A 10,025-nucleotide genomic window follows, 5' to 3' on the forward strand; every position below is an offset into this window, starting at 1 on the left:
AGATCAATAATTATAAGAGGCTATCCTTTAAGTAAAAGGGAAGGCAAAGGAATTCCAGACTGTAGAGAGCCCATTGATTGAATCATCTTATTAACACGTCTTAGATCTGTTACCATTCTCCATTTTCCAGATTTTTTTTAACAACAAAGATAGGAACATTCCAAGGTCTGGTTTATTCTTCAATATGTGGAGCATCTTGTTGCTCCTGTATCAGCTGTTCTAAAGCCTGTGGTTTCTCTATTGTTAAAGGCCATTGCTTAACGCATACAGGTTTGTCCGTCAACCATTTTAAAGATAGGGTTGTTGGTGCCTTTGGAATATCAGCAGCTGTTCTACTCTATTTTGTACAACCTGAGTGGTCGCTGACTGTTCTTTATAAAATCTTCTAATAGTTCCCAGAAACATATATTAATTTATGGTTTGTTTCTTGGATTGGGGAAGTGTTAATCTGAGTATTCCATCCCTGTAACAAATTACGTTCCCACAAATTCATTGTATGTTATCCACATATGGTTTAATAGGCCTCTCTGTCCTCCTGGTCCTATACATTCAACCCATCCAATGCTCTGCTTTACCTAAGATAAAATTCTGATTCCTAAAAACTGAACATTTACATCCTGAAGATGTCAGTTTGGATGCCAACATTCTGATGAAATTGTTTCATCTGCACTTGTGTCTACCAAACCTCAATGATAGCATCATTTATTCATATTTTAATTTTCGTCTTTGTTCATTTATAGAAATTTGCCAAAATATTTGTTTTCCAGTTTCTCCTGAATGTTTTATTCTCTTTTCTATAGCTATTCTATTATCCAGAACAGTATATGATGTAGGAAGTCCTTTTGTCTATGTGTTACTTTCATCGGTTAATGAATAAATGTTTTGGTCAGTGACTCAGCAGAAAAGAACTAGGCAGGAAAACTAAAATGAGTGCTGGGAGAAAGAAGGCAGAGTTGCAAGATGCCATGGAGCCACCAGAAGAAAAAGACGCAAGCCACCAGCCAGAATCTTGCTGGTAGGCCACAAGCCTCATGGCAAAATATAAAATAATAGAAATAGGTTAATTTAAGAGATAAAAGTGAGCTAGAAATATGCTTAAGCTATTGGCCAAGCAGTGTTTCAAATAATGCAGTTTCTGTGTTATTATTTCAGGTCCGAGTAGCCAGGAACGAACAAGTGACCTCCTACAACAAGTATGGTTTCTTACAATAGGCATTAGGTACTTTAATTGCTCTGGGAAGAAATGTCTTCTACTAAAACAGGAAACAACTTAACTGGATTTGGCATAGGGGTCTGCAAGAGGCCCCTCACAGAGTTTTCCAATGGCAAAGGGTTACCTTGAATATTCCTTGTTGACCTACATTAGTCCAATGTCTGCCTTTGTCACACCTTCTGTATAACCCAGAAGGGAGGGGCATGCTAAATGGATTATTCTTAGAAAAAAACATTGTTTCTAGTAATGCCCTGTCTACAATCCCGTCACATTTATAACACGTGACATTCTGCGCTTTCGTCAAACCTCTGCAAGCACCTCTCCTATCCATGCATCACCATGTTCATGAGAGTCAGTACTAAATGTATCTCAAATCCATTCCTCCAAAGGTGCTGACCTTGCATTTAATGGCCTAATTATCATTTTGCATAAAGAATTGGCATTTTTAAAAAATAGAGATTCAATTATTATTTGTCTAGTGCTACAGGCCACAACATTATACAGTATTTACTCAGCAATATTTTCATGAGGTCAACTTATCAGAGCCAAGAGCATTGTTGGAGGTTTAAACCAAAATGCAGAGCATTTTGGAATCATTTCCTTGTGAATAAAGTGACTGTTTCTTGCTGTAATATTTCTCACTGTAGCTATCCCCTTCTGCTACAAATTTGGAATTTATCTCCCACGGTTCGGCACTATTTGAGCTGTGTGTGAAGACAGTCACACAGTCAAGAAACCTGCTTCCCACTACCAGGTCCTATATTAACCTAGAGATCTGCCTTCCTGCAATTACCTTTATTGACAGGCATTTGATCAATGTTTAGGGTCCAATCAAAAGCATTCCATTTAGTACTTCCCCAGATATCCAAGGCTTCCTTGGGCCCTGGATAACTTTAGTAAATGACTCAATTTTCTTTCCTACTTCTCCAATTCTGTCCCAAGCATTCAAAGCTGCCGAGTGGCATAAATCCAGGGTGTGGTCATCACATACAGCTTGCCTTCCTATAGTAGAATAATCTCCTTCTCCAAGAATTTGATCTTGGGAGATTTTCCTACCTCTATCTTTACTCCACTATTCAATAATCTTAGCCTCTTCGCTGAACCAGGTACTCCACTATAATTGTGGACCTTACTCTAAAACACCTTTAACAAATTCTATCCAGTCTTTAGGTACAGTACTATTACAAATTGACCACTAGTTTAACATTTGCTCCACAAAAGGTGACTGCATGCCATATGAGACTATTACTTTCTTGAATCTCCTTAAATCTAATATTGCTACAGAAGTCCATTTAGCTGTAACAGAGTCTCTGACACTTTGGTAATTTATGTAAGGTTACTGGATATATTAAGGTTGGTTGTTTGAAAACCTTAGCCTGTTTTTCTCTATTTTCACATTGCAATGCTGAAATTGGTTCCCCATAAAATTCCTCTGTCTGGATTTGAACATCTCTCTGATCTGTTTTACTAGGTTTTCCTAAGGCCTATATCTTAGCACTCAGGTTAAACAACTTCTTTAGTCACACAACAAAAATAATGTAGATAACATTTACAAATGACATTACATAAATCCCATCTAAATTAGATATCTTCTTATTTAATAATTCCATTGTCAAACTGTCCAGCATATTATTATACAGAGACCCAAATCCCTCCATTGTAATGGTTTTTCCCATTTTTTAATGTGGGGAAAAATCTTTCTTTTAACTAATTCCTCCCTTTGAGAATTCCCACTTGTCAGGGCTGGGGAGATGGCTCAGAGGTAAGAGCATTGCCTGCTCTTCCAAAGGTCCTGAGTTCAATTCCCAGCAACCACATGGTGGCTCACAACCATTTGTAATGAGGTCTGGTGCCCTCTTCTGGCCTGCAGGCATACATGCAGACAGACTATTGTATACATAATAAATAGATAAATATGAAAAGAAAAAAGAATTCCCACTTGTCTTATCAAATCTGCTGATAATGTTGATGAAGATATCAGGCTCATTGCTGCTGAGTAGAACAGTAAAAGCCTGGATAGATTTTCAGGCAGCTGCCCATATGGCAGCAGCCCAAGAAGGGGGTTCATGGAGAGCCCACAACCACGATGGAGAGAGAGGGACAGAGACAGAGAATCAGCTGTCCGAAAAATACTCTTCAGCCTCAGTTAACCAGAACCACAAATTCTTAACTCCAACGGAGCGGATTCACTTCTGTGGACCATCTTAATGTCCAAAACACCAAGTAACCACACCCTAGGTCAAGGTGTGAAGCCATACTTGTCAACAACCTCAGATTCTCTGACTCTCTCTCTCTCTCTCTCTCTCTTTCTCTCTCTCTTTCTTCTTCTTTAGTTTAAAGTCTCTCAACTGTAGTCTCCTGTAAAGTAAAAGTAAGGTAATTACTTTATTGCTTCAAGAGGGAAGAACTAGGGCACAGTCGCAGTCTGAACAAAGCAAACCCAAGTTCCCAACAGTGCAAACCACACAATGCCTGGACCCTCATGATGGTCTGTATTCCCCTGAAGGCCTGGATCATTTCTCTGACTCTGCCCTCAACAACATGCACAGCTGGTCTTCTAAGCTCCAAATGACTTCACTCCACAGCTACTGCCTTTCTCGGTGGTCAGGTCTAAAATGCTGGGGACTTCTACCGCAACGGGACTGCATTTTCACCCATAGCTTCTCCTGGGCTCTCCTCGTGGTGACAACCCACAAATTCTCTGCATGACCCTCCCATCCTGGGTCTTCAGCTACCACGGAGGCTGCACCTTCACCAATGGCCTGTCATAGTGGCAAGCCTCAGCTGATCTCCGTGACCTCTCCCTGCCTTTAAAATCTCAAAACCAGTTCAGCTGTTCTTGCAGCCTTGGCTACCTCTAAAAGACAGCTTCTGCCTGCTCTCAGGAAACACTCCCAGATGTCAGTGGTTCTGACCTCTTCACAATTACTGATAATTTCTCAGCTCCAGCTGATGAGAGCAGAATATTTCAGCAAAGCAAAGGGTTCGCTTTAGCTGCTCTGGTATCTTGTTAAGCATGGATGACTCTTCAGCCTCAGCTAACCAGAACCACAAATTCTTAACTCCAATGGCCTGGTAACATCTTTGCTTCCCTCTGAAACTTCACAAGCCAGGCCTCCATTGTCTGCACACGGTCTGCTCTCAACATTCTCATCTGCCAAGTTTCTAAAGAACAGCTTCTATAGATCTCTCAAAAACTCAATGGCATTTTGAGCCTAGAAAGTTCCAAATCCTTCCACGATTCATGTTCCCTAACAACATGATCAGGTCTGTCCAGCAAAACCCCACTAACCTGACACACACGTGTCTCAGGGCTTCTATTGCTGTTATTTCTCAGGGCCCACACAGATGTGAGACTAGTCCATCTTGACGAGAGAGAGAGAGAGAGAGAGAGAGAGAGAGAGAGAGAGAGAGAGAGAGAGAGAAGGAGGGAAGGAAGGAGGGAAGGAGGGAGGAAAGGAGGGAGGGAGGGAGAAAGGAAGGAAGATTTTTGGAGTTTTACCGTAAATTTGGATTTTAAAAGAGATTGGATATTTTTAAAGGGACTGAAATTTTAATGTGTATGAATTTGTCAAGTCTGTGGGACTTTAAAGTTATTTATATTTTCAATGTGAGGTATTGGGTAAGAACAATGACGGAAAGGTTATGTCTTAACAGTGATGTGTTTTTATGTCAAGGTGAGAAGGGGGTCAGTTGTGCTGGGTAGTTTTATCAGCTTGAAACAATCTAAAGTCATCTGAAAGGAGCATCAGTTGAGAAAATGCCGTTTCCAGGTGGTGGTGGTGCACGTCTTTAATCTCAGCACTAGGGAGGCAGAGGCAAGAGGATTTCTGTGAGTTCGAGGCCAGCCTGGTCTATAGAGTGAGTTCCAGGACAGCCAGGGCCACATAGAGAAACCCTGTCTTGAAATAACTAACATCAGTCTGTAAGGCATTTTCTTAATTAGTGGCTCATGTGGGAGGACCCAGCCCATTGTGGGTGATGTCATCCCTGGGATGGTGTCCTGGGTTCTGTAAGAATGCAGGTTGAGGAGACCAGTAAGCAGCACCCCTCCATGGCCTCTGCACCAGTTCCTGCCTCCAGGATCCTGCCTTGCGTGAGTTCCTGTCAGGGCTTCCTTCAATGATGGATTACATTGTGGAAGTCTAAGCCAAATAAACCCTTTCCTCCTGAAAGTGCTTTTTGGTCCTAGTGTTTCGTTTCAGCAATAGAAACCCTAACTAAGACAGGCTATTTGGAAAATTTGAGTTGTCATAGGCATTTACATGGAAAGGCTTTCTGAAGCCAAGCTGGAGCCACACCTGAAACTTCAGCACTCGAAAGACAGAAGCAGGAGCATTGCCACAAACTCAAGACTAATCTAGTCTACGGTGTGCCAGGCTAGACAGGACTATCTAATGAGACTCTGTCTCAAGCACAGTAGCATATCCCCCAATACCTTATGGGAAAGGGAAACGAGATGCAGGCGTATGATGTAATCTTGTTTGATCTCTTCAAAAAATACACAAAAAAATTAATTTCCAAACCCAGACCTGGTGGCATACACAAGCAATCCTAGCATTTGGGAGGCTCTAAGACAGGAAGGTTACAAGTTCAAAGCCAGCCTTGCTATACAGCAAGTTCAAGTTAAGCCTGGGCTCCATGGTGAGACCGTGCCTCAAAACGGCAATACAATCACCACAACAGTCATATTTCAGACACATGGGTACATTATCTAAAGATCTCCCTTAGATAGAGTTAGGACAGTCAGCATCCAGATGAGGTTGGCCTCGCCCCTTGAAGGCCTGAGAGAGTGTGGCAAGAGTGAGCCTTGCCTAGTGCAGGGTAGGCAGGACCCTGTCTCTTTAAAAGGTGAAACTCTGCTTTCTTTTCTCCCTCTTCCCCTTTCTCTCTCTGCATCCCTATCTCTGCCTCCCATAGTGGCACCCAAGACTCCAGGGAATCCGATGTCTTTTTCTGACCTCCATAGGCACCAGGCATGCACATTGTGCATATACATACATGCATGCAAGCAAAACACCCATACACATAAATAAATATAAAAAGGTTAAGTAAAACATACACACACGTGCGACCACATGCACACATGTATGTGTTTCAAAATACAAAGTTCCTAAGCATTACCTGGGAGTTTGGCCAAAGGAACACGATCAGTTCAGATCATGAAGGAATGACGCCCACATGGCTTCACACAGTCCTCGGAGAAATGCTTAAGGGAAACTCTCACTTAGAATAATGTTGGGTTGGAGAGATGGCGCAGCATTTAAGAGCACTGGATGCTCCAAAGGACCTTGGCTTTTCTCTTTGGAATACCGTGTCTCCTAAAAGACCAAAGACCCCAGTGTAATAAAGAGGAGGAACTTGTCTTTAAGGTTTTTCTGTATTGTTGGTTGACAATGAATTTGGTCATACTGAAGGGTTGATTGAATATTGTCTCTCAAGAAGCTATTTTAAAAAAATCAGAATTATGGTCCAGGGAGAAGTTCCTAAGTTCATAGAGTATTGTAGGTGACCACCAAGCCTGATGACCTGTGTTCAATCTCAGGGACATGCACAGTAGAAGGAGAGAAACAACTCTCTTTAGCTGTCCTCTGACCTCCAAACATGACCTGTAACAGGCATACCCCCCACTCTTTCTCTTTCTGTCTGTCTGTCTGTCTCTCTCACATACACATACTAAAATGTTATTTTTCTTTAAAGTGAGGTTTAATTTGTCTTATTTTGTTTTGCTTCTATTTTTGTTTTTTGAATCTTGAAGCCCTCCTTAAAAGCAGGGACTGTTATTTTGTATTCCCCAGCTAACACATAAAGGAGTCTTAAGCTTGTTTGACATTCTCCTTCAGCAATCTTGAATTCTTGGAGTAACAAAGTAAATTCTGGCTTTCTTTCCAGTTAGGCAGAAATGTTTCTGACATCTGAGCACCGATGAGTTCTCTGTGTAATGAGTTGTGTTTGTGTCAAAATTTCAGAAGCGACCTCCTGGGTCAGATGAAGGCTCTTGGAAGACTGAAGATTGTTTTCGACTTGGAAGTAGTTTTCTTTTTGACTTTCTGCATGAAGTGGGGATCGCAGTAGCACAGAAACAAAACTAATTTGCTACAATGCTGCAGGCATATTTGCTTTCTGTGAAATTCTACAAGGAAAGCTGCCTCCCTGAGCAAAGACTCAGGAAAAGAAATGGCCTCGGAGCACAGCTACTCCTCTACCTGGGTGATTGGTATTTTTAGTGCTTTGTAATATCCTACGATGCAATAGTCACTTAAAAAAACAGGACCTACTTGTTCTCTTCTGAATAGCAGGACACAACTTAAATTTTGGAAGAAACTCACTCTCCTCATTAAGCCCGTTAAAATGACCAACAGCGATTTCAAAACATCTTAGAGCAACTTCCTGGAATCTTCCCGGAACAAGAAAAGTTCTTTCCCAGGTCTCTCACTCAGCAAGACATTTTTCTGTCTTTGTCTAGGTTTGGAGGAGAAACTGATCTGCGTACTGACCCTCACGACAACTGTGGGAATGAAGACATTAATAATGAAAAGATCTTCAGTTCCCTTCGCTCAGCAGGATGACTCGATGTGCCATAGGCACAAACACTGAATAATTTAAGTATTTGTGTAGTTTTATTTTACATGCCATGTGGCTCTTAATCCCACTAATCTTATCTATTATACATAAAGTGTGTGTGTGTGTGTGTCCTTAACTTTTTTTTATTCTAGTGGAAAATTGGACATATCTCAACTCTGAGCGCTATATAATTTAGCCGAAGGATGAATATTAGTAAAATAGAAATTTTACTCCCTAACCCAGTACACTCTGAGATTCCCAGTTTAAAGTGCTTTAATTAACCTTGATTCTTCCCTTTGAATTGAGGGTGGTGGTCTGTTTTTAACCTTCTGCCTTCCTTTGAGAACACTAATTGGCAGTCTCGACTGCAGGGACAGACCAGAGGCCTCGGAAGCAGGCAGGGTTATGGTCCAAAAGCGATCTTCCTCCGTTACTTCCTCTCTTGCACTAATTTCATAACCAGCCTACAGACCTGGATGCAGGACTGGTGAGAGGCCTTGGGGAGAACTACCTGCTCCTCACTTGAAAGCTGTTGAAAATTACGGGTCTCCAATTTAGCTGTGCCCTTAGCTGTTGATACTTCAGAGACTCATCCAACCACAGCTGAATCGCTGCTGGCTTATTAGGCTCCCGCAGGCAACTGCTGCCATTTCCCTAAGAAAGTGAACTATTTCTTAGCTGCGCTTACCACCCTATCCGCATCTGAACTCACCCTCAACTAGCCTCGACCCCCGACCCCACCCCGGCCAGTCCAGAGGGTGGGAGGCAGCCCTACCAGCTCTCCAGGCTTCGCGAGTCCCTTCACCGGAGAGGCTCAAGCAGCCTGTTGCTGGGACTATGGACTTTTCCGTTCACAGCTGCCCCCTGAATGTTCCCTGTGGTCTTGGCTGGGAACTGTACCTCAGAGCCTAAAACAAACTCCCTTTGGAAACTCTCCCTTCTCTTGTGCTGTCTCCATTGCCTTTAGTCACAGACGAATCCGCACACTGGCTCCTGTCCCCATTCAAGTGCAGGCTCATCCTTCAGCTGCTGTGTGGGTCTGTCTCTCTGCTAACAGTCACCTGCTGTGTTCCCCAAATTGACCTTTCACCTCCTTACTGCTCCTGCCACTTTGTTCCTCTGTGGCATTTCTTACTGCCGTGCCCTTCAGGAATTTTGTTTTCTCTCGATGTGTTAGTCCATTTTCCATTATTTTCTTCTAGTAATTCAACTCAAAATATTCAACTAACGGTGATTCTTTATATGAATGAGTGAATGTAGAGATGAATTGCTTGAGGTTGCCAAAATATGCCAAGTAATTTCTAGTCCCCATGACTGTGCTCATGACACCCCCAGTGCCTGGGAATCATAATTCTAAGCTCTAGTCCCCTCCATCTGGTTTTACACAGCCATGCACACTTCCCCATGGTCAACCAACTTCTATATGTTTTAGTTGTCTTTGCTTGCACTTCTTTGGAGCATCTCTTTGTTTGTCTGCCTGTGACTTCTTCTAGAAAAATGCTTTAAAAAAAACATGTATGCATTTTTCTAGGTGTCTGTACATCATGAGCGTGTAGTGCCTTGTGGAGGCCATAGAGGATAGCAGGGCCTCTGAAGCTGGAGTTAGAGACCTGTGTGAGTGCTGGGAACTGACCCCCAGGTCCTCCTAGACCAGAAAGGGCTCTCCACGGAGGCCTGCTTCTACTAAAGATTCCTTCAGGGGGAGAATTCTTTGTGCAATGCATTTATTCTGAAGTTATGGGTGCAAGACTGAGTTCTTTTACATCGTTTAAGAATATAGCTCTCAGCTAGGCCATGGTGGTGCATGCTTTTAATCACACATAGCACTTGGGAGGCAGAGGCAGATGGATCTTTGTGGGTTTGAGACCAGCCTAATCTACATAGTGAGTTCCAGGACAGTCAGGGCAGAGCTACGTAGAAAAAGACCCTGTCTTGAAAAACCAAAAATTAACCAATCAAACGAATGAATAAGTGCGATTAAAAAAGAATGTAGGTTTCTATTGGTATGAATATCTTGAACCAAGTTTAATTATATAGAACTTTCTTTTATCACATAGATGATATACTTGGGGCTTAAGATAATGTTTCTTAAATTCATAACTTTACGTGATAAAATTTTATCATGAAAATGAACTTTGGGAGGCAATGTTTACAATTAAACAGTCATTTATATGGTTAATTGCATTATTTTGACTTCAGGTCACCATAGCCTGCATGAAATGTTTTAGTTAAAAGGACCTTTTTCAAG

Source organism: Myodes glareolus, chromosome 12, assembly GCF_982192425.1.
Source record: "Myodes glareolus chromosome 12, mMyoGla1.1, whole genome shotgun sequence".
Lineage (NCBI taxonomy): Eukaryota > Metazoa > Chordata > Mammalia > Rodentia > Cricetidae > Myodes > Myodes glareolus.